Here is a 21810-nt window from a genome sequence, read left to right on the forward strand (position 1 = left end):
CTCTTAAGAAGTAGTGGGTGATCAGGGTGCCTGGGTGGCTCATTCGGTTAAGCATCCAATTCTTGATTTGTGCTCAGCTCATGATCTCATGGTTCATGGGATAGAGCTCCACATCAGGCTCTGTGCTGGCAGCGTGGAGCCTGCTTAGGATTCTCTCTCTCTCCTCTCTCTCTCTCTCTCTCTCTCTCTCTCTCTTTCTCTCTCTCTCTGTCATTCCCTCTCTCTTTCTCCTTCTCTTTATTAAAAAAAAAAAAAAGAAAGAAATGGTGGATGATTGAGAATCAGCAGACTTTCTCTATAAAGAGCCAGATAGTAAATACTTTAAGCTCATGGGCCATGTGTAGATTTTATAATCATTTGACTTTGTCATGCTAGTACAAAAGCATCCATAGATAGTAGGTAAATGAGTACACTTGACACGGTCACAGTAAAACTTTACAGAAACAGGAGTCAGGCTGTGAGTCTACAACCCCCAGTGTAGTAGAAGCATTAGTGAAGCAGATAGATGAAGGTTTAAGCCCTCACTCCCTTGCCTCGAGCTGTGTAACCCTGTAAGACTTGCTTTCCTTGTACATAAAAAGGAAATAATAATACCTCCCTTGAAGATTTGTGTAAGAAATCTCACCCAACAGTACGCATAGTTAAGTGGTTGTTTCCTGCCTGCCTTCTTTTTATAGCACAACTGGGGGAAATAATTAAGCACATTAAATAAAGTGAGATTTTTTTTAGTAAACTAATTCTTTTTTAAATTTTTTTAAGGTTTATTTATTTTGAGAGAGACAGAGACAGCATGAGTCGGGGGGGTGGCAAACAGGAGAGGGAGAGGGAGAGGGAGAGAGAGAGAGAGAGAGAGAGAGAGAGAGAGAGAGAGAATCCTAAGCAGGCTCAGCCCCGTCAGCACGAAGCCTGACACAGGGCTCGAACTCATGGAACCATGAGATCATGACGTGAGCTGAAATCAGGAGTCAGATGCTTAACAGGCACCCCTCATAAACTAACCCTAACACCAGCATTTACCCACAACAGAACTATTTTACAGCTAAAAGCAAAATTCGTAGGGCAAGCTGTGAAATAGGGTAAAGAGTAGCAAAGTGACCTGTTTGGAGGCCTTTACTTTCCACTTCACTGGCAATGACTACAGAATGCTTGGAGCACACACCGCACATGTAACTTAAAATGAACACAATATTTCTCGTAAGGTTCATGTTGGGGAAGAGTCGTGCAGAATCAGAGACATCGAACGCTGGCTCCCATATGTTCACACAGGTTGACCCACACACCTCCTCTATGAAAAACATGTAAGGGCATCATCATGTATTCATGCTAACAGTCATTGAATCTTCTTTGAGTCTTTGAGTCATTGAGTCTTCTTTTCTCTCCTTGATGTTCGTAACGATGCCTATTGTCCTGCACCTCATTCCTAGTAATGGAAAGCAGGAGGTATGATCAGAACATATCAACGCCTCATTTATTTACCTTCCAAAGAAATAGTTCTTACTTGTGGGTTTTCAAAACTTTTTGACCACCCAGAGTACTTCCATTAGTTTCTGTCTCTGTGTCTAAGAAACATGGCTTCTGGTAGTTTTTTTGTTTGTTTGTTTTTCTACTCAGGGTCTCTGCTGATTGAAGACGGTTGATTGGATTTAAAATGTTTCAGAGACTCAAAAGAAAAAGAAACGAGAAGTCTTAGTGGTACTTTACATCCTCGTGACCCCACTGGGCCAAAATTGTGTTTCATGAAAGCCAGAGAAATAAAACTGTGGGACTGAAAAGAAATCTCCCTTCAGAACTGGATTTTAGTCCCAACAAGGGGGTCGTGATTAGCAGTTTCCTCCTAGCAAAACCTTTAAAACATGAAAAAAAAATGTGATGTTGATACCAAAACACATATTCCATACAGCGTAACACAATGGTGGCCGTTAGCAGTCTGAGAGAGAAGCGTGTTGTGACTCTGGTGCTTAGTGATTACACAAGAGAACAGTGATGCTTGTTTCATCACTCACCTCACACAGAGCTGTGGTAAAGGAGGAACTTTCACAGCACTTGCCTCAGAGTGTTCCTTTTCCCTAAGACAAAGGGAAGGAATCAGAGAGAGGTGGTGATTAATATAGGTGTCAGGGACAGTTCTCATGCTCTGTATTTAGATATATTGCTTCAATCGAATATTCCAATCCAAAATACAGTCATCTGTGCTTATTCCTTTTCGTTTGCAGAGAAATGAAGTCTATAATAGGCTGCTTTCAGGAGCCAAAGTACAGTGGCCTGAATGCTGCACAAGTTCCTGGCTGGGGGGCAGAGTGTTGGGGGGAAGGCTGGAATCCAGCACCAGCTCCTAATTACCAAGAATGAGCTGTGAGAGCTGGCTGCAGCTGTGGGAGCTTGTCAAGTTCACATGATCCCAGATAGAGACTTCACGAGAAAACCTGGGTTTCTCCGGAAATCAAAACCCAGAATGGGAATAGTTGAAGATGAAAGCATTGCATTGAAAGGCAATATTGTATAGTATAGTATAGTAACCCACCATACCATAAATATTTACCAGATGTTTGGGGAACCAGATGACCTCTAGAAATGTATACTCTAGAGCAACAGCTAATATGATGGATGACACATAGTTTCAATGAGAGGATGGAGGTGATAGAAAATAACTCATTGGGCAGGGGGTGGTGATGCTAGGAGAGGAGGGACAGGCAAAGAGAAATGGTGAAGGAAGGCTTTTTAAAGGAGGAAATGGGGGCGCCTGGGTGGCTCAGTCAGTTAAGCGGCCAACTCTTGACTTCAGCTCAGGTCATGATCTCACGGTTTGTGGGATCAAGCCCTGTGTTGGGCTCTGTGCTGACAGCATGGAGTCTGCTTGGGATTCTCTCTCTCCCTCTCTCTCTGCCCCTGCCCCCCCCCCCCAAAATAAACATTTAAAAAGAACTGTTTAAAGGAGGAATTGTTTGAGCTGGACTTAGCAGAGTTCGCCAACTAGACAAAGAGAAATGAGCATTTCATGTAGAAGGACCAGCATGAGCAAAGTTTGGAGACATGGAACTTGCCGGATTTGGGGAAGAGCAAATAATTTCGTGTATCTGGAATGCGTAGGCTGACTGGAGATAAGACTGAGGAACTGAAGGAGTAGAAAGAAGGCATTGTAAGAGGTCTCTGTACTTGGCCAAGGAGTTTGAATGCAGTCCAGTAGGCAGTGAGGTAGACTAAAGCTCACTTGTAGTTTTAAAAGATAACTTCACACAGGTTGGGTCAGGAGGTGGTCTTCATTGTATGCAAACTTTGAGGGAATTGGAGAAGACTATAGTAAATCTGTATTTACTTTTTTTTAATAAATAAATTGTACCAAATACGGTTCTAAGTGTGTTTGTACACATCAACTCATTTAATGCTTGGAACAACCCTGTGAAGTAGGTACTAATATTCTCCTTATTTTACAGATGAGGGAACTGAGGCACAGAGAGGTTAAGTAACCTGCCTGAGGTCACACAGCAATAAGTGTCAGAGGCACTTAGAAAAACCCCAAGAGGAAGGCTGGCTCCAGTGTTTGTGCTCCATTCAGCTAAGTTACCTGTCTTGTGCGCTGGGCTCTGTATGCAGCTCGTGGTAAGTCTTCCGTGGATGTCGCCACTGACCTAACCTCCCACTGCTCTCGCATCTCTTATTAATGGGCTGCCTTTTTAGTATCGTTCCATCATCTGTCCACCTTGGAGCACCTGCCAGAGGTCATGGAGGGGAATAAGGACCCCCACTTTGCATTTTTTCTCTTCCGTGGGTATTCACCTCCCGTTTATGCTGTGTGAAATGGTCTCAACAAGGCAGATCCAGGGGCTTAGTGAAGAAATTTATATATACACGTTTTTGTATTTATCTCTGGGTTTTAGTCATGGATATATTTTTTTAATTTTGCGAGCTACCCTTTGAAAACCCTTTCAACTACTATTAACACTTTTGACACGAGTCTGTAAAATTGATTCAGACAGTTTGCCAAAGCTGCCGGTCTTAATTAATGACTTACTATAACCTCCTGTTTTATTAGATCTATATTTCTAGTATATTGGCACATATATTAATGACTGACCCGTGAATAAACTGACAGTTTTAAAATGATATGGGATAACTTGTTTTCTTATGGAGAATTCACTTTTGCCTTGAACTTATAGTAAAATGATTATTAGTTCAGTAAATTATGACTTTAGTGTTGTTATGATCACCTTAGCAGTAGAAAGACTGCCTGGATTTCATTTCTTGATGAAATTCTACTTTGGATGAGTCTCTGGTTGATCTCATGCTCTAGCACATAGAACTGCTAGCTTCATAGTCATAAACTTTTCAAGCAGAAAAGCATTCACTGGGGGTCTGCTAGTGTATGTATACATACATGTGCAAAATTATTTTGAATTTTCTTTAATTTGTGCTAAAATACACAAAGAATATTTTAGAGTCAGATAGTTATTAAAGTAAACAATGTGAATCTCACAACAAGAACAACAACAAGGAGCTGGTTGTCTGTGTCATTTGAAACAATTTGTTTTGTGCCCACAAAAGGGGGCAACAGATACGCTAGGTTTTATATTTGTGTATTTCACAAAGTCTGTTTGATATGTGGTAGTAGAAGCAAAGAGTACTGAGTTGCTGCAGAATTACAATGTGTTCTTCCCCAACACACTGCCTTTTTTGAAAGATAATCTTTGAAACAAATGTGACAACTCAAATACTAATGAGCATACTATATAGAGCTGAAAGTTTTTCACTTGAAATTAACGCAGACACTGTGATCCAGGCCTACAGTAAATAAGTCAAATTCATAGGGATTACATTGTATTTGAGGGTTATTCCCAAAGACCTAGCTTAATTCCAGGCTGATTTTCTCCAGAGCTGACAAAGGATAGCTGGATTGTTTCCTCGTCGGAGCGGCGCCACCACGTGGTAATAGCATAAACACTTTTACCAGTCACTCAACCAGGAGGCTTCAAAATTACGAGATATTTGACACTTTTTAAATTTAGGAATATTGCATGATTCAAAACTGCATAAGGAGAGAGGCAACTTATATTTCTATATTATGTGATTTCAAACTAGCATATTGCAAATTCACATAAAATGGTCATGTTGTGTTTTTGTATCGTCCTATGCAGAGTGATTAAGAGAATGCACTTTGGAGCTAATTAGTCAGGATTGCATTCCAGCGCTGCTACTTACTCTCTGCATACCTTGGGCAGGTTACTCAGTCCTCCCAAGTCCCAGCTTTCTCACCTGTAAAATGGGGACAGTACTAGTGTCTATCCTAACGGGTCATTTTGCACATTGAGTTATCTTAAAACACTTAGAACAATGCCTGGCAAAGACTAAGTCATCTAGAAGGGTTTTTTGTTGTTGTTGTTGTTGCTTTTCTATTAGTATGATTAAGCATAAAGAGCCTTTGATAAGTGGTCTGATGCACCTTTCTAAGTCTATTCAGGGTGCAGCCTAAACCGACTCATGAGAGATCTGACATCAGTGACCATGGTAAGGGAATAGATCACAGCTACTCTTTGTGGTTTAAAGATTAATATCACACGGTGAGGGGATTGTTTTCAAACAAATCAAAATAACATCAAGGTCTTGTGTCAGATTACACTATTTAAATGCATGATTATAAATGACTGAACTTCAACATTTTAACAAAATGTATTCCTCTAGACAGGTGCTTCTTAAACTTTAATGTACATGCAAAGAACCAGAACTCTTGTCCAAATGCAGATTCTAGTTTAGTAGATCTGAGCAATTTCTTTTTTTTTTTCTTTTTTTAGTTTTACTTATTTATTTTGAGAGAGAGAGAGGGAGAGCGAGGGGCAGAGAGAGAGAGAGAGAGAGAATCCCAAGCAGGCTTCACGTGCCAGCAAGGGCCTGATGCAGGACTCGAACTCACGAACCCTGAGATCATGACCTGAGCTGAAATCAAGATTCAGACGCTTAACCGACTGAGCCACCCAGTGCCCCATCTGAGTAGTTTCTGAGATTTTCGCATTTTTTTGCAAGCTCCCAGATGATACTGATGCTGTTGCCTTGCAAAGCACACTTGGAGTAACAATGCTCAAAATCACCGAAAGCCATTTCCACTGCTGCTTTATTATCTTCCCTTGTTACTCAGGAAAACATGGTAATTTAATTATAAGTCAGAGAAGAGCCATAGGAACCAAGATAATATCTTACTGTAGTCTTCACTTTCTCTAGACCACTTAACTATCTTTCGTGGTAGCAATGAGTGCAAATGTAAGGGAAGGATGAGTACTAAAAAGAACTGGGGTAAGTGCGTAAAGACCAAGTTTTCTCCCAGGTAGTGAGCTCTACCATGCCAGAAGTACCAGTGAATTGCAAATGGTGAAGCTCACATGTGTATAGAGCTTCCTCCTGTGTGAAAAGCAGAAGGGGCAGTACAGCATCGGCTGAAGGGTGAAGCAGGCCACACAGGCGTAAGCCTCATGAGACATCTGTAATCGGCCTCTCTACCTCCTCAAAAGGAAGCTAAGGGTTTTATTGTTTGCAAAACAATGCCAAAAACATTGTAAACTTTAAAAAATCTTTGAAAATCTGAATAAGCGTATACCAAATCAGTTAGCTACGACCCAGGCAAACCAGATACACTTTTATTGTCAGAATCAGAGATTCGAAAATTACAGTTCAAAAAACACAGTATCACGAAAAAGACTTGAGAATCTGAGCGCCTCGTGGGAAACCCATCCTAAGGATGTGACAACATCAACTCACACCGAATACAGCTTAAATAATTTCAGGAAGCTCAAAAAATATCTGGAAGAGCATCTGTGTGCTTAGTTTTTACAGATGCAATATTTCACATTCAGTAAAACTCACATCTTAGCCAAAGAAAATATTATAAATAGATGTACGTGGAAAAAACTAGGAAGATGTATGACAAAAAGGTGAAAATAGTTAACTGATGGGTGACTTTTCCTTTCTTTTTGCTTACCGGTACTTTGCTCATATTCTATAACCCGTGCATATCATTTTCGTACAATGGGGGAAAAAACAAAATTTACTTTAAAAAAGAAAACCACCTCCTGAATGTGGATAAAGTACGGTAAAAGTTGGCTATTTAGCAATTGAAACCTTCATACGATCCAGGTATCCCCTGCTTTTCAAAAATCCACACCACACCACTTCACGTTTTTGCAGGACCTACATTAGGACCTGCGTTCACTAATGAAAAGGAATCCAGACAGGATTTCACTGTTACGAAACAAGGAGGAAAGCGAAAATAGCGTTCTGTGCTTGTTTTGCCCCCAGCCTTTACGGGTGCACTCGAAGCAGCAAGAGTGGTGCCACCCAGCGCCTTTCTTGGGAACTACACTCAGCGTCTCTGCATTAGGCCGCCATGATTTTTCACCCGTGTCAAAACCATGTGCTTTATCTCGATTTATTTTGTGCATCTGTTAGCAAGAGGTGTCCTAACATATCAGAAAAACCTAGGAGAGGTCATTTGGGGGATCTGACAATGCTTAAAAGTTTTTCCATTTAAGTTAATGCTAATTGCCTCTTTATGCCATTTTGGCTTACAAAAGGTTTCATAGGACTGTTCTACTTTCATATAGCAAGGGAAACCTGTATAACTACAGCTTGTGACACACATTCCTGCTCTTATTGCTAATGGATGAATTTTTGAAATATAATTTGGATCATTTTTAGAAAACAAATACCAATATCCAAAACAGGGCCATAGCATATTGAGAATTTCCCCTGCTAATAATTAATTCCGTGTGTTGTTTGGGTTCTAAATTACTCTGGGGAAAATCTGAAGTGAGAGAAAAATCCCATTTTTGTTAATGTCAGGGTTCTTGTGGCACCTGACGATGGTACCATTTCAAGTGCACCTGGACCTTCAAAACTGAATTTCATAACTTTTTTACTGTAGAAACATTTCCAAGGAGCACTTGTGAGAAAACTGCTTTAAATTGGAATCCTTCCGCTCTGGTACAATCATGCAAACAGCCAGCAGAATTTATTTAACCTTCAGCCAACTGCTCAACCAACTTGAAATTATTGATAGCCCATCAGCAATGATCAAGATGGAGAGGCTAAATGAAGAGGTGCTTTTTATTTTTTATTTTTTTTGCTTTTTTTTTTTTACAAGAGAACCATTGAGCTGGTAACAGGACTTGAAACGCCGTGTCAGCTCAGCTCGCATGGTCAGGGAGCTCAGCTGCTGGAGGGAAATAAAACTGTTCAGTTACGGCCGCCCTCCAATCAGTCACAGGGGTAATGGTGTTTGGCTTCAGTCAGGTTGTATGTCAGCAAATATACATCTCTTAGACAGCCCCTAAGAGTGCCTTAAGATCATGCTTATTGTTTTATATAGATAGGGGTTGGATGCTGATAGATGGTGGTCATAGGCCACCGAAATAAATTTTACCATGTTTAGCAGGTAAAGTTAATCTCAATACTGGAGAATGAGAGGGCCATTTTGATAGAATATTCATCCCATTGACAGTGATGGGACATTTTTCCTCTGTTAATGCATGGCGCAGATCATATGAAAGTAGATATCCTCTGCTCCCTGCTCCTCAGCCCCCCCTGTGTGAAGTCCACGTGCAGAAAAGGGACCTCAGGTACAATCTGGGAGATTTACTAAGGTTGAACTTTAAAGACCGAGTTTATTTGAAGGAGCTCTCTGGGGAACCGAATGTACATACCATAGCACTACCCTACTGTGGTCAGAGTGACACAGGAATAAGATACAGATTTAAAGAAACACTGGCTGTTACAGTGAGTTATTTATGCCCTATCTTTAGTCCAAAAAAGGGTCGGAGGCAGCATCATGTGGCACAAGGGTAGCCACCCCCTTCCAAACCTATCAAACATTAGCAGTCAGTCAGAGTACTGTTTTACCACCGAGCCCAGATGAATCTCAGAATCTTAACCCAGTGTTTCAGACACTCAGGTTAACACGAGTTTGCCACCCTCTCACTAACTCTTTAAAATCTGGCAGTCTGCCTCCAAACATTGAAAGAAATATAGTGAGTCTTCTAAGAGTCTCCTGAAGGGCAATCAGAAGGCAGCTCCCATACGAGAGCCTGTGCTAAACAGAATATGATGGAGTCCTTCAGAGACAGTCTGTTTGTCTGCAAAAGATTTTCTTGGGAATGATAAATGAGGCCCAGCAGAAACGGGACACTGTGCTATTTGCTGGAGAAATGAGAAAACTTTTTCAAAGGATTGGATCGTCTTACCCCAGGGCCAAGAGTCAGTGAGACTCCTAGACCCGAGTCACTGTGCCTACAAGAGCCCGTCAGAGCCCATCTTCTTTAGAAACTCTTAGAAAGTTTGAAGGCAGAGAAGGGAAAGAAGTATTAGGATGTTAACCTCGGACGGACTCCATGCTTGTGTTGTGGCAGATACACAACCCACTCACAGTGACTTCCGCCCTGTAGGATCTGCTGCAGACGAGGGACTTGCCTCAGCTCCCCGGCCTACCACGTTGTTTATCACACTGCCTTCCTCAGACGTTATGACTGAGAGCTTGCTTGGAAATGAAAAAAAATGAATGAAGTTCTCATTTTCTTAATTTCCTGAGAGTAGGTCTTTGTTAACCTTCTTGTTGTCCACTTTATTATTATTATTATTATTATTATTATTATTATTGTTGTTTTAACATTTATTTATTTTTGGGAGACAGAGATAGAAGAGCACAAGTGGGGGAGGTTGTCAGCACAGAGGCTGACACGGGACTCGAACTGATGAACTGTGAGATCATAACCTGAGCCAAAGTCACATGCTTAACTAACTGAGCCACCCAAGTGCCCCAGTGTTCTCTGTTTTCTTGAGGGTAGGGTGTTGCTCATGTAGCTCAAGGTCTCAGGAGACACAGACGCCCAGTTTAGTAAAACCCATGAACTCATCCTTTAGTACCTGCCTTTCAAAGAAAAGCCCTAAATAAGGCTGCCATCTGGATTTCTAAGCATAGTCTACCTTAAAAAGGCCAGTCTCTGCATGTAGGCCAAAGTATATATTTATACTAAGTTTGTGTTCCCTAAAAAAAAAGAAAAGAAAAGAAAGTGACTAGACTGTTCCAGAATTTGAAAAAAAAAATCAATTTTTAATATTTTGATTCACAAGTATTCTGCAAGCCCAAGTTCTTTTGAATAACAAAAATGTGCTGTATGGTGTTCCAGTAAAAATGTACCATAGGATACAAAGGAAAGGCCATTCTGAATTAGTCTCAACTATAGACTTTTTTTAAAATGCCCTTTAAAAATATTTTTTAAATAATGAAAATTAATCCTTAATGAAGTCCTGCCAAACAGAAGTCCTAGGGGGCCTTCCTTTGATGAATAAATTAAGGATTTTTAATTCATTAATTTAATGGCTTCCTTGAGGAAGGAATTGGCATCTAACACAACCTTATGTCACTTGCAGTGCTCGGCAGGCTGTCTTGAACAAGGGTGACAGGAACTAGCTGCTGAGTAGATGAATGTGCATGTAAGGGATTGGAAAATGATTTGCTCTCTTGAGTAAATATCTCTTTCTGTATTTTTTCATTTTACAGGGTAATTGCCACTTTAGCCAGTGCAAAGTTCAGTTTTAGTCCAATCCATGAAAGAGTGATTATAAATCCCATACAAGTGGGATCCAAAGTCATATAGTTTTATTTGACTTTAAAATGAGGCACTAAAGGGACACCTGGGTGGCTCTTGATTTCGGTTCAGGTCATGAGCTCACAGTTCATGGGATCGAGCCCCACATTCATTGTGGAGCCTGCTTGGGATTCTCTCTCTCCCTCTTTCTCTGGCCCTCCCCAACTTGTTCTCTTTCTCTCTCTCAGTCTCTCCCGTCCCCCAAAAATAATATTTTAAAAAATAAAATAGAATGTGGCACTAAAAATTAAGAGTCTTAAAAATACTCTTGCCTTTCACCCAGTATGCCCTTCTAGGAATAGTAAATCATAATGAATTGTGTAAAATTCTGATAAAAGAACTTGGAAGCAACCTAAATGTCCACATATACGTTTGGTGGAGTAATATTTAAGCTTTTAAAAATAGCCTTATATGGACGCCTGGGTGGCTAAGTTGGTTAAGTGTCCCACTCTTGAGCTTAGCTCAGGCCATGATCTCACAGTGTGTGTTTGAGCCCCACATTGGGCTCTGTGCTGATAGTGTGCAGAGCCTGCTTGGGATTCTCTGTCTCCCTCTCTCTGCCCCTGACCTGCTTATGCTTTCTCCCTCTCAAAACAAATAAATAAACATTTTTTTTATAAAAGTGTTATAGATAACTATTTGTGTCTTGGAAAGATAATAATTATATATTATTTAGTTTTCTTTTCTTTTTTAACCCAAGGGTGACCCAGCAGGGGTTGAGAGATTGGCTACATAGAGGCAGTTTAAGCAATGGATTAAAGGAACCAGGTTTCTTGCTGTCAGAGAAGAGAGTTACAAATATAAAAAGAGAGAAGGTTAGAATTAACCCTGCAGTGTTATACTGAAATTGGAGATTCTGATGTAGACACATGGTATTCTGTATGCATAAATACAAAATCAAATATATATGTATTATATATGTATATATGTATATTTACTGACTTTGTCCACTCTTTTTTTTATTTTTATTTATTTATTTATTTTTTTTCAGCGTTTATTTATTTTTGGGACAGAGAGAGACAGAGCATGAACGGGGGAGGGGCAGAGAGAGAGGGAGACACAGAATCGGAAACAGGCTCCAGGCTCTGAGCCATCAGCCCAGAGCCTGACGCGGGGCTCGAACTCACGGACCGTGAGATCGTGACCTGGCTGAAGTCGGACACTTAACCGACTGCGCCACCCAGGCGCCCCATGACTTTGTCCACTCTTAAAAAAAAGGAGGGTGCCTGGGCACATCAACTTTCTAGTAAAAGAGTATCAACATTCTGGTTACAGTAAGCACACAACTGCTGAGATCTTGGTGTGTCTACACCACTCTCCATTAAAAAGAACCAGGGCTCCTTGGAGAAATGGCTAATCCCAAGGCTGGAGGAAGGAAAATACACAAGAAGCCTGGAATATCTTGTTCCAGAAAGGAAGACAGTGCTCAAAGAACAATGGGAACATGTTAGGACATGTAAGTTAGCTTGTAGGAGCTCCCACTGGCTAAATTTGGGATAATATAATTGTCAGAATGATTAATAATAGTAATAGATTATACCCCCATTGAAAACAGTAGAAATCCTGGGGTGCCTGAGTAGCTCAGTCGGTTAAGCTTTGGACTTTGGCTCAGGTCATTATCTCGCAGTTTGTGAGTCTGAGCCCCCATCAGGCTCTCGGCTGTCAGTACAGAGCCCTCTTATGATCCTCTGTCCCCTCTCTCTCTGCCCCTGCCCCACTGGTTCTCTCTCTCTCTCTCTCTCAAAATAAATAAATAAACTTTACTTTAAAAGAAATAAAACAGTAGAAATCCATGGATCCACTCTGATATAAATAAATGAATGAACACACAAAAGAAGAAAAGTCTCTTCCTTACAGTAGAATGTCAACTAACAAATGTAGAAAAAATAACAGACTTAGAAAATCACCATTTGGTAACTATCATAGTAATAATACATTTAATTAAGAAACTAACAAAAGAGAATTGGTTGATGAATGGGATATATACACCCATTCTCAGAGTATCTCCACCTAAAATATTTATGAATTACAAAGGAAAAATAAGAATTCCCTAGTGGAAAAACCTGGCAAATACCATCTTACTCAAGTAACAAAAGTCAACACCACCACTAGTTGACAACTTGTGTGCCGTCTTATAAGATGCTAAAGAGCCCAACAGCCCTTTGAGATATGCCTGCCAAAGACTCATAAGCTGAATCTAAATCATGAGGAAACATCAGACGAAGCCAAATCAAGGGACAGTTGACAAAACAGCTAATAATCATAACTAATAATAAGGTTAACAGGGCACCTGGATGCCTCAATCAGTTAGGCGTCCAACTTCAGCTCAGGTCATGGTTTCATGGTTTGTGAGTTTGATTGGGCTCTGTGCTGACAGCCCAGAGCCAGGAGCCTGCTTCAGATTCTGTGTCTCCTTCTCTCTCTGCCCCTACCCCACTTGTTCTCTGTCTCTCTTAAAAATAAATATGTTTAAAAAATTTTTTTAATAATAATAACATTAACAACTGTAATCTTCAAACGCATCAAGATCATCAAAGTCAAGTTAGGACTGGAGTTGTCTCAGAATGGAGACTACAAAGACATGAAAAGAGCAACATCTGTTTCTGGATTGGATCTTTTTGTGTAAAGAATATTTATTGGTACTTAAGTGGGATCCTTGGATGATGGGTTTAGGGAGTTCTTTGTTCTGTACTTCCAAAATTTCCCTATGTTGTAAAGCATTTCAAAATAAAAAATTGTGGGTATAAAACAATAACAATGATTCTATTTTGTAGAAGCTGTGTATCATAATATACATGATACATAGAAAGGTCAGAGAATATACATCAAAATGTACAAAAAAATATGGTTATCTCTTGAGTAATGGGACTTGTTTGCTTAAATTTTTTATTGATGTTTTTGTTCATCTATATTTTCTAATTGTTAATTAATATGTATTCTCTTTGCAATGCAAAAATTTATTTTTGTTTTTTAACTTGTATTCATGCACTTCGGTAGTTTCCAGCCTTAAACAGGAAAGATTACATTACAAGGCATAATTGCTTCATCTATAATTCAATTAACCTCTACAATATATAATATACTTGCAAGTCATTGCAAGATTGCCTTCCATTTCTAAAGTGTGGAAAATAGTCATATTTTGGAAACGTTATTTATCTTTTCTCTTTATTACTTGTTGCTCATTGATCATAGTCCTGAAAAATAATCTTACTGTAATTGAATCACTGCTTTTCTCATTATTACAATACAAATTTAAAAATCAATTAGCTCTGCTAATTACTACTTATCTGGATATAAAAAATACTGAAGTAACTGTCTTTAGCTGTTGTGAGTTTCAGCATCTTTTTATTGCTTTTCTTAATTCACTTGGGATCATGTTATGATTATAAACTTCATTTTAAAGAATAATTAGAAATACTAACTAGACTGAATAATTAGTAGTGTTGCCATAGTACACAATATCTGTTATTTAGCAAACTCATACTAAAACAATTTGTGATTCTTGTTAAATTATACTAATTGAAATGAAATGTATTCAGCATTCTTATCACTTGCAAAGGCAAAACACTTATATATTGGCCTGGACTCTCAGAGCAAGAACCTTCAAAATGAATTTCAAATTCTGTCCATAAAGTTAGATTCTTTATTAGATTCCAGTGAGTAAATTTGTACTTATGGACATTGTTCACTTAATTTATAGAACACAGCATTGAAAACGTACAGGGTGTACTTTTTTGCACGAAAACTTTGAAAAACATCCCCTGGGTCAGTTTAACTGAAAAGAAAATGAATAGTGGGCCTTTGTGGTCTGTTCACACCTGGATGTACACATATATCTCCAATTAACTGAAACAAGAATTCCCAGATGTTTCCAGCAAAAAGGATATTTTTAATCATGTCATAGTGTTTTGGCAGGTATTTTCTTTTTTTTTTTCTTTTTTTTTTAACGTTTTTATTTTTGAGACAGAGAGAGACAGAGCATGAACGGAGGAGGGTGAGAGAGAGAGGGAGACACAGAATCTGAAACAGGCTCCAGGCTCTGAGCCATCAGCACAGAGCCTGAGGCGGGGCTTGAACTCACGAACCGCGAGATCATGTCCTGAGCCGAAGTCGGATGCTTAACCGACTGAGCCACCCAGGCGCCCCTGGCAGGTATTTTCATTTATTTTATTTTATTTTATGTTATTTTTGGGGGGGAGTGAAGATGATTTTTTTTACGAATATAATTTATTGTCAAGTTGGATTCCAAACAACACCCAGTGCTCATCCCAACAAGTCCCCTCCTCAATGCCCATCACCCACTTTCCCCTCTCCCTCACTCCCTCCCACCCACCCTCAGTTTGTTCTCTGTGTTTAAGAGTTTCTTGTGGTTTGGCAGGTATTTTTAACTATGCCAGTCAGAATGTTATATCATGAATCCAGACATGTTAACGGCAAACCCAAGTCAGAGACACAGAATTCTAATATTAACTTTAACACCCCTCCTGCATAGGTCTCTACACCACACACTACCTTACTTACCACATCTATAATTCAGAGTCAATATTACTTTGTGCAGTGGCAGAACCATTTGAGCTTGGCCTATAAAAATTAAATTAGGGACACCTGGGTGGCTCAGTTGGTTAAACATCTGACTCTTGATTTCAGCTCAGGTCATGATCCCCAGGTTGTGGGATCAAACCCTGTGTCAGGCTCTGTGCTGAACGTGGAGCCTGCTTGGGATTCTCTCTGTCTCTCTCTGCCTCTGCCTCTCTCTATCTCTAAAATTAAAAAAAAATTAAATCATATAACATATATAACCTCATACCCCACCAAACTGCAGCTACTTTTACTTTTACTGTAGCTACTCCTCAAACCAAAGTCTCAATCAGAGAAAGACACAAGGCGAATAAAACTGTCCTTACAAACACCCAGGATAGTAACAAATTAGATAGTTAATTTAAAGATTGTATCTAAGTTTAGGATTATTTTAGCTACACATACAGAAAACCTAACTGAAAATGGCACAAACAAAGATCATTTACTAAGGTAGTAACTTTAGAGGGGCTGCAGGCAAGGTTAATTCCATACCTCAACAGTGACATCAATGACCCAGGCTCTTTCTGTCTTAATGCTCATTGATCTTCAGTGTATTAGCTGTCATCCTCAGGCTTATCCCCTCATTGTAGCAAGGTGGCTGCTACCGCCCCACACATCAAGTTGGCAACTATGTCTGAAAGCAGAAAGGGCAGTGTTGTTCTTTTCATCAGGGAAAAACACTTCACAGAACTTCACCAGCAGACTTTCCACTTGGGTCCCTTGACCAAGACTTATTGGATCACGTGCCAATGCCCTAGCCAGAAGGAACCTGGAAAGTACCTTTCGGACATTTCAGCCTCTGAAATGAGAATCAGCTTTCCCGGCAAGAAAGAAATACAAGAAGATGGAAAGGCTGTTGAGTGGACAACCAATAGGGTCTACTATCCTGAGTGTCCTGGCCAAAGTCTTGCTTTTTCTTTTCTTTACTTTTTAAAAAATATTTGGACATTTTATATAGCTTCAAGTATAAGTAAACCTGTCAGTTGCAATTCATGTGCTTGTGAATATGGTGCATTTATGAGACCTTGTTTTTACTTAACTTCACAGTTTCCAAGGGCTGACCAGAGATAGGTGTATTCCAGTACTTCTGTGCTGATAACATCCTGCATTTATACGTGGCTCCTATTTTTTATGATGATAACTAGCACTTGTATAACACTTAGAGTTACAAAAGCCACTTATTCATATATCTTTCAAGCCTTACTCTCCATATAAAGACTGTGTCCATTTACTTAAAATGAGCACAGACAGTGGGGAGGCCCTAGATCTGGCACTCCAGAAAGCCAGAGACTGGACAGGTAAGCATTCAGTCTCTGGAAACACTGTCAACAAATAGCTGGGCCTCAGCCACTGACCTACAGCTCAGAACAGAGCACCAGTCTCTGAGGGGAGGAAGACCAAGGACAGGATGAGGCTTCAGTCCAAAGGGGAACTTCTCTAATAGGAGGTTAATAGATGAGGACTTGTGAATCAGGACCAAGGTAGAAATCTACAAATGAGACCTAAGCCTCAGGGGTAATACTATAAACCCAGCAGGTTCTAAGTAAATTTTGAGATAAATGAATGGATGAATTTTGATGACTGAATGAATGAGATAGATACCAGATTTGTAGCAGAGGTGATTTGATACTAGGCCATTGCATGTTGATCTGGAACCTAGTATTATTCTTAGGAACTGGGGACCGATTGCATCTATAATTAGGGATCAGATGCACCATTTGGGAATGAAAGGAGGAATGAGGCCAATTGGGGTTTTCATTAATTCAAAGTTTGCTGAGAATATAAGTTATCTGGGGAGCTTATGAAGATTTTATGCAGATTTTCAGCCACCTCCTTAGAAATTCTGATTCAGGAGGTCTTCTGTCAGGCGACATTTTTAACAAGAATCCTAAAGTGGCTCTAATGCTGTGGTCAATGGAATCATCTTGTATTCCTAATTAAGCAGTAAGCCCCTTAAGGACCAACAGCATGCCTTAGATTCCTTCTGTGTCCCCCATAGATTTTAACTGTAGGATGTGAATGTTCGCTATGCATGTCGATGGAAATCTCTGCCAGTCTAAATTAGGTCACTGGAATTGACCAGTTAGGATGATCGTAGAGAGTCACCTGCTGAAGAAGTTAAGAATACTCGCTAGCTTAATGCTAATTGATTACTCCCATCTGCAATGTGCTAGACATTGTAGGGGAGCCAGAGGTGAGCAGGACACAGAGTCTGCATGTGAGGTAATTACAAGCAGTGGGGTACAGATCTAATTTAATACAAAGAAGAATTTGATGCATGTTATGACATGAATAAAAGTACAGGGGAAGACGAACAATTAGAGAAGGTCAGCTATGCCTTGAAGAACAAGTCTGATTTCAGTACATGATGGAAGAAAGGAATGGTCATCCCACAGAAAGGTGTTCACTCATTCATTCATTCATCCATTCACTCAACAAATGTTTACTGAGCTCCTGTCATGTGCCGAGCATGGTACTAGGGGTTAGAGATACAGAAATGTGCAATACCAAGTCCATGCTGATGTTCTAGGGAGGATAGGAGATCGTCAATAAACAAATTAATTAGTAATGACTTATTATGCTGCACTTGATCAAAACTGACATTCTCTCCCCTGTGTATGGAAGCTGTGTAAAAACTGAATTGAAAGGGAGGAGAGATGGGAGCAGGAAGGCCGGTTAAGAGACCAGGATAACAACACAGGAAGACATGACAAGAATCCAGCTTGTCACATGGACAGGAAAGAAATCAATTCAATAGAAAAACGGTAACATTACCAGGATAACAAGAAAAACAAATATGAGCAAGTTATAGTTTTCATGACCTCAAGACCTACATCCTCACCCCTTCTGCTGTCCGTGTCCATCATCCCTAGAATGGTGTCCCCAGGACTTCCCTTGACTTCCACATGGCCCTTGAGATGGTATGAAGGGAAAACCGTAGATGCCGGGAATGATCTGCTTCTGTGGGGCTGGTTCCCTTTGAGGGACACTTCTTTACCACTTCCCAATTTTTCTATAAGGTAACTGGTAGAGTGTAGCCTCAGGTCACTGACTTCAAGAACTCATGTCATATCAGGAGAACCAGTTATAAAACACAATGGCTGGGCACTGTGGAAGCTAAATAATTGATTAAATTTTTCAGTTTTCAATCCACAGTATAGGTTTTTGGAAGAAGTATTGAATCAAGTTGTTTTCATTGAACTACACATAACTATCACCTTTGTTTTCACTCTAATGTCCTAGATACTAACCATATATGAATGGAAAGATGAAAGAAGAAAGGAGGAAAGGAAAGGAAAAAGCTTTTATTTATTTATTATTTTTTTAAGAGAGAGAGAGCGCGCGCACAAGCAGGACAGGGACAGAGGGAGAGGGGGAGAGAGAATCTTAAGCAAGCTCCACACCCCAGCATGGAATCCAACATGGGGATCAGCCTCATGACAGTAAGGTCATAACTCTTAAGCAGCTGAGTCACCAGGTACCCCAGAAATAGCTTTTACTAATTAAAGTAATTAAGTAAGCCGAAGTTTTGTAAATGGAATCGACTTGAATACTCTAAGGGCGGTTTGATGTAAACCTGTCTGGTATAAAATAATGAACAAGCTCTACAAAGACCAGAAATGGTCCTTTCCTGCAGTTATAAATTAAATGCTATTTCACATCTTACAGATTATAACATACTTTCACATGCATCTCATATGTCCTGACATTTAGACTCTAAGCAGCAACGTTGTAATATAGGGCTTGTTACTACCCCAATTTTGCTGATCAAGAAGCAATTCCATGAGGTCAAGTGACTTGCCCAAGGTAAAAGTGCTAGGAGGTGACAAACTCTAGGTTTTGTATTTCAGTCTTCTAATGAGCCCCTCTTCCCTCCCTGTTTATATGAATAATAGATCTAAATTTATACACATTGAGTTTGTCGAAAGCCAGATACAACTAATTTTTTTATATAATTATCACCTCACAAGTATCAAGGGGCTTTCTTTTTCTTTCCTTTTTTTTTTTAAATGTTTACTTTTATTTTTGAGAGAGAGCGTGTGTGTGTGCTAGCAGGAGAGAGGCAGAGAGGAAGACAGAGGATCCAAAGGGGCTCTGCGCTCACAGCAGAGAGCCTGCTGTGGGGTTTGAACTCAAGAACTGTGAGATCATGATCTCAGCAGAAGTGAGATGTCTAACCGACTGAGCCACCCAGGTGCCCCCTCTTTTCTTTTCTTTTTTTTAAGTAGGCTTTACCTGCAGCATGGAGCCCAACGTGGGCCTTGAACTCACAACCATGAGATCAAGACCTGAGCTGAGATCGAGTCAGACGCTTAACTGACTGAGCCACCCAGACACCCCTCAGAGGGCCTTCTTGACAAATCTACATAGACAAATCTATGTTAATAAGGTGCCAAAAGATTATTGACAAGCTGGCCAGTAAACAGTTTTTAAATTATTCAGGTGTACCTTACTTGATCCATGATTTTCTAAAATGCATGAGAGAATTTGTTATGTAAAGCAACCCTTTTTTCCCTTCTTTCGTAAATGATTTCTTTACCTAAAAAAATGATCATGGATCAGGCTTACAATTACCATTGCATTCATGACGGTGTTCAGTTGCGAGCAATCAAGACCAATTCTGGCTATCTTAAGCAAAGAGACCATTTTGCAAGGATCTTGGGAGCCCACTAAATCAATGGAAGGCTAGAGAATCATGCTTGAGATCTAGGATACAAGGGGGCCAGATAAACCAAGGTCACCCCACAGGAGCAGTGGCCCTTCACCACCAGTCCCATAAGAATGACCTTGACCTCCAAGATTCCTTTTGTGCTTCCATTATTGTGGAATCCAAAGCCCTGGGAGCAAATGTCTGATCGGTTGAGCAGACCACGACACTACCACAAAGTGAGCTGAGGAATAACCAGGTCCCCTTATTTTCTGTTCATGTGCAGAAATGGGGGAGAAGGGGAGTGAGCACTGGGCATTGCCACTTTGCAAAGACTAACTACAATGTTGAATTCTCCCAAAAGGGTGATCCAGAGGCTGAAGGGGACTGAAGGAGGGGTAGAGTGCTGCCCCAGGGCAATAGATTGCAAAAAAAATAAAATAAAATCCAGTCCAAACATGTTCCTCACAGTATTGCGTATCATACTTAAAGTGGGGAGAGGCATGAGAACATTTTCTGACAATAAGGGATTTAGTTAAATTATGGTTCATTTTATATAATAGAAAACACTGAAGCTATGAAAATTATGTTAAGGCAAAATATTTAATGATCTGAGAAGCTAGTTATTAAATATTAATAAGAGAAAAAATAGATTATAAAGCAATGTTTAAAATAGGATCCTATTTTGTAAATAAGAACAATGGAGGGATATGTACCCCCAAATTAATAGTTTATCTCTGGGTAATAGAATTAGGAATGTTCCTTTTCTTTTCAATGCTTCTCCCTATAATACCACTGTATTATTTTTAAATGATTAAAAGTTGGTTTAATGTGCATATATTCTCATTAAATAGATAATTTCTTTTCTTTAAATATTCATATCCATTGTCTTAATTTTTTATAATATTTATTTTTGTGAGGGTGCAGGTAGGGGAGGGGTAGAGAGAGGGGGACAGAGGATCTGAAAGCGGGATCTGAGCTGACAGACTGACAGCTACAAGGCTGAGCCTAATGTGGGGCTTGAACTCATGAACCACGAGATCATGACCTGAGCTGAAGTTGATTGCTCAACTGATTGAGCCACCCAGGTGCCCCTCTGTTGTTTGTCTTTAAATTATATATGTGTGTGAATCCTATTTCAGTGTTTAATAACTGTGTGTCCTTGGGTGAGTCACTCCACTTCTCTGAGCCCTTGTGTGTAAAATGGTGCCATGATCAGAAATACCCTATACATACATATACTCTTTGACCCAGGTCCTCCAGTTCTCAGAATTTATCCTACAGGTAAAGTTGCATTTAAAAAAAATGTTTTAGGGGTGCCTATATATATATTATATATATATATATTATATATATATAATATATTATATTATATATATATGTGGCTAGCACTTAGTTATCAGCCTCTGATAGAAAAGCTATCTACCACCTTCGTGAGTAGTAAGGGTGTAAGGCTTAAGGCTACTTGCTTTTTTTCTCCAAACGTTAACCGTGCTCCCTCTGGTGGAGATACCCAGGAATTGCAACAAATGGGAGAAGAAAAATTGAACCGAGCCCCTCCCTGATTAAGTGGATTGATTGATTGATTGATTTTATAATTTATTGCCAAATTGGTTTCCATACAACATCCAGTGCTCATCCCAACCGGTACCCTCCTCAGTGTCAGTCACCCACTTTCCCCCCTTCCCCACCTCCCATCAACCCTCAGTTTGTTCTCAGTATCCAAGAGTCTCATGGTTTGCCTCCCTCCCTCTCTGTAACTTTTTCCTCCCTTTCCCTTCCCCCATAGTCTTCTGTTAAGTTTCTCAAGATCCACATATGAGTGAAAACATGTGGTATCTGTCTCTCTCTGACTGACTTTAAATAAGCGGATTTAGATACCTACCTTCATCTCCGGGAAACCACTGCAGTCCATGCCTGTTCAAAGCAGCTCTCAACTTCGGGAGACTGGTACCTGAGTGC

The 21810-nt window shown here is 39.9% G+C and overlaps 1 long non-coding RNA gene across 1 annotated transcript; it reads right to left on the reverse strand.

The window, feature by feature from the left end:
• Positions 1–876: 876 nt before the first annotated feature.
• Positions 877–18130, reverse strand: LOC128315933 (uncharacterized). The gene is made up of 3 exons (XR_008299147.1): positions 15693–18130; positions 2004–2066; positions 877–1420 (listed from the first exon to the last, which is right to left on the reverse strand). It is a non-coding gene; the product is annotated as an uncharacterized LOC128315933 (long non-coding RNA).
• Between the last annotated feature and the right edge of the window lie 3680 nt (positions 18131–21810).

This window comes from Acinonyx jubatus, chromosome B3 (assembly GCF_027475565.1).
Source record: "Acinonyx jubatus isolate Ajub_Pintada_27869175 chromosome B3, VMU_Ajub_asm_v1.0, whole genome shotgun sequence".
Classification (NCBI taxonomy): domain Eukaryota; kingdom Metazoa; phylum Chordata; class Mammalia; order Carnivora; family Felidae; genus Acinonyx; species Acinonyx jubatus.